Genomic DNA, 4,387 nt, shown 5'->3' with positions numbered 1-4,387 from the left:
CCCTGACTCTATCACTTATTTCTTTTTGAGTCTTTATCTAAAAGTAGCCTGTTCCTACTAGATGAGATGAGAGAGGGGCCATAGGTATTAAACACCCCTTCACATTCTGCCAGAGGATGTTTATTTAGTGCGTGAGCTGGGAGAACGTCTTAATTGTGGAAATATGTCCATAATCATGCCACAGCAGCGAAAACCTGGGCCTTGAAGAAGGAGGGTCTTTTAGCACTGGTTAGGATATGCAAGATTATCTTTTCACTTGCTAAGGGTAAGAATTGCTAAGGACAATAGGATCTTTTTTTTTTTTTAATCTCTATTGGGAGTTCCTGTGTGGCTCAGTGGTTAACGAACCCGACTAGTATCCATGAGGACACAGGTTTGATCCCTGGCCTTGCTCAGTGGGTCAAGGATCGGGTGTTGCCATGAGCTGTGGTGTATAGGTCACAGACACAACTCGGATCCGGCATTGCTGTGGCTGTGGCATAGCCCGTTGGCCATAGCTCCTATTGGACCTCTAGCCTGGGAACCTCCACATGCCACAGGTGCAGCCCTAAAAAGAAAAAAATCTCTGTTGAATATTGCTTTTAATGCTCAAAAACTGAAGTGTTAGATAAATTTAAGATTCTGAAACTGAATAAAGATGAATCTGACTTACATTTGGATGCAAAGATCTGATTGCACAGGTACAAATGGGGAAGGACAGTCTCAGCAACAAAATATGGAAGACTTAAAAGGTTTTAACTGACTTGGAGAACAATGCAAGTTGGCAGAATAAGATGTCTGCTCCAGAAATGAATGTGACCACAAACTGCATAAACAGTAAGAGTGTCTAGACCTGTGCCTTCCCATATAATAGCCACTAGCTACCTATATCTCTTTGCATTTAAACTTATGCAATGTAAATAAAACCCTAAAAATGAGTTCTTTAGTTGCTCTAACCACATTTCAGGTGCTCAGTAGCCTGTCAGGATTAGATAGGATTTGAACCTAGGCCTGACTCTAAAAGCCGTGCTTTTTCCGTTGTACCCCTCTATCACTTCGAGGAGCTAAAGCACTCAAGGATAGAATGCCCTGGTCAGCCACTGAAGATGGTCAGCTTTGGCCAGATAACCACCTGGAGCCCTCAGGGCATTTGATAAAGAGGTTGGACTAGATCAGTGTTAGTTCATGAGAAATTTCCACCAGTGGAGAACGAGGACTATTTTCCTAAGGCTTTAACTTGTATTCTTATTTGCATTAAAATATCCCATTATGAAATGATGGTGATGATGAGTGGTAGGGGTTTTTTTGGTCCTGACTTTAAAAGATAATTTTTTTAAAAAAGGGAGTTCCTGTCATGGCACAGCAGAAATGAATCCAACTAGGAACCTTGAGGTTGCGGGTTCGATCCCTGGCTTTCCTCAGTGGGGTAAGGATCCGGCATTGCCATGAGCTGTGGTGTAGGTTGCAGATGCTGCTTGGGTCTGGCATTGCTGTGGCTGTGGTATAGGCCGGTGGCTACAGCTCTGATTAGATCCCTAGCCTGGGAACCTCCATATGCCGAGGGTGCAGTCCTAAAAAAAAAAAAAAAAAGAATAAAAATTTGTAATAAGCTAGGGCTGTGTTTTGGGTGGTTTTTTATTTTGTTTCTTTATGCCTTTTCATTTTGTGTTTGATAAGAAAGGTACCTAGGGATCAGAGAACTTGTTGAGGTTTCCTTTCTCATCAGAGTATAGGCAACAGCAAAGCAGGGCAGGGGAGACCAGGAGACAAAGTTGGGTGTTCACCTTAGTTTGAAGTCTTAACAGGGTATGCATTTCAAAGTAATGTGCTCCATCTTTGTCATTTTGCTCTCATAGAATGGGCTCAAAGGAAGCTGTGTAAGGAACTCAACACATGAAAGGGTGGTTGGTTGAAGTGGGGAACCCATGCTCTGCCCTTTCATTTTCCTGGTTCCCCCCCCCCAACACACTTCCAGGGCAGCCTAGGGCTAGGCAGAATCCAGTTTGTAGAGTGCTGCAATAGAGAATAACACTGTCTGGTGAGCTAGTTTCTATTAAATTCCCTTATCTCCTGGAGAAAAAAAAAATGGGTATGAGTATTGTTTCCACTCACTGTTATTCTGCAGTGTACATCCTTTTTTTTTATTACTTAATGACTTTGTTACATTTGTAGTTGTACAATGATCATCACAATCCAGTTTTATAGGATTTCCACCCCACAACCCCAGCGCATCCCCCCGCCCCCCCGAACTTTCTCCTTTGGAAACCGTAAGTTTTTCTAAGTCTGTGAGTCAATATCTGTTCTGCAAAGTTCATTCTGTCCTTTTTTTCAGATTCCACATGTCAGTGAAAGCATTTGATGTTGGGGTCTCATTGTCTGACTGACTTCACTTAGCATGATAATTTCTAGGTCCATCCATGTTACTAAAAATGCCAGTATTTCATTCCTTTTAATGGCTGAGTACTATTCCATTGTGTATATGTACCACATCTTCTTGATCCAATCCTGTCAATGGACATTTAGGTTGTTTCCATGTCTTGGCTATTGAAAATAGTACTGCAGTGAACATTGCAGTGTACATTCTAATGAGTTGGTTTATTTCTATGGAAAAACACATTCTGGGAGTTCCCTTCATGGCGCAGTGGTTAACGGATCCAACTAGGAACCATGAGGTTGCGGGTTCAATCCCTGCCCTTGCTCAGTGGGTTAACTATCCGGCATTGCCATGAGCTGTGGTGTAGGTTGCAGACACAGCTCGGAGCCCGTGTTGCTGTGGCTCTGGCATAGGCCAGTGGCTACAGCTCCGATTTGACCCCTAGCCTGGGAACCTCCATATGCCGAGGGAGCAGCCCAAGAAATGGCAAAAAGACAAAAAAAAAAAAAAAAAAAAACACAACACATTCTGAGTGTTATTGATGGAAGTTAGAGAACTATGTCAGTCTATAATTGCTTCATACTGAACCTCAGGTATCCCCCTGCAGGTAGGTGTGTGCCCTTGGGCAAGCTTATTTGCTTCCCTAAGCCTCCACTTGCCCATCTGTAGTTTGGGATAATGATACTTGCTAGGTAAACTTCTTGTATCATTTTTTAGATTCCACATAGAAGTGACATCATATGATATTTGTCTTTCTCTGACTTACTTCACTTAGTATGATAACCTCTAGGTCCATCCATGTTGCTGCAAATGGCATCATCTCATTCTTTTTATAGCTGCGTGATACTCCATTAAATTTGTATACCACATCTTCTTTATCCATTCATCTGTTGATGGACATTCAGGTTGCTTCCATGTCTCAGCTATTGTAAATAGTGCTGTAATGAACATTGGGGTACATCTATCTTTTTGAATCAATGTCCAGGAGTGCTATTGCTGGATCACATGGTAACTCTCCATACTGTTCTCCATTGTGGCTGTACCAATTTACATTCCCACCAACAGCGCAGGAAGGTTCCCTTTTCTCCACACCCTCTCCAGCATTTATTATCTATAGACTTTATGATGATGCCCATTCTGACTGGTGTGAGGTGATACCTCATTGTAGTTTTGATTTGCATTTCTCTAATGCACTGCTATTCAGCAATGCTGAGCATCTTTTCATGTGCCTAATGGCCATCTGGATTTCTTCTTTGGGGAAATGAAGGTCTTCTGCCCTTTTCTTTTAATTGGGTTTCGTTGTTGTTGCTGTTATTAATCTGTATGAGCTGTTTCTATATTTTGTCATCTAAGCCCTTGTTGGTTACATCATTTGCAAATATTTTCCCCCAGTCTGTAAGGTGTCATTTCTTTTTGTTTATGGTTTCCTTAGCTGTGCAAAAGCTCATAAGTTTGATTAGGTCCCATTTGTATATATTGCTTTTATTTCTATTGCCTTGGGAGACTTAAGAATACATTGCTGTGATTTATGTTAGAGAATGTTTTGCCTATGTTCTCTTTTAGGAGTTTTATGGTGTCATGTCTTTTATTTTAAAAATCCCTGAAAGTGTCCAAGATTGGACTCTTGACATTTTTGCACTGCCATTAGAGGAAGTTAGCTTTCTAGAAGGATTCTTCCTGAGATATAAATGATCTACCTGAGAGTGAAGGGGGAAAAAAAGAGGCCTTTTTAAACTCTAGAAAGAAGACTGTGAGATCTCTGTGTCTTGTAAGTATTTCTCTATGTACCTTATAAACACAGTGTGTCTCTGCCTTCAAATAGCCAGGATTGGTTTGCGGATGAGCTCTGTTTCACTGGCTTAAAAGAAAATAAGCATGTATAAAAGAAACTAGCCAGAATGAATTTCAGGTTCATGTAATCTGGGAAAAAATCAGTACTGAATCAATAAGTGGCATTGAAGCTACTTGGTTTGATTAATATAGACATGTCTTCAGAGTCATCAACGTTAAGTATAATCCTTTTGTTTTACTTGG

Source organism: Phacochoerus africanus, chromosome 6, assembly GCF_016906955.1.
Source record: "Phacochoerus africanus isolate WHEZ1 chromosome 6, ROS_Pafr_v1, whole genome shotgun sequence".
Classification (NCBI taxonomy): domain Eukaryota; kingdom Metazoa; phylum Chordata; class Mammalia; order Artiodactyla; family Suidae; genus Phacochoerus; species Phacochoerus africanus.
This window is presented reverse-complemented; position numbering follows the sequence as displayed.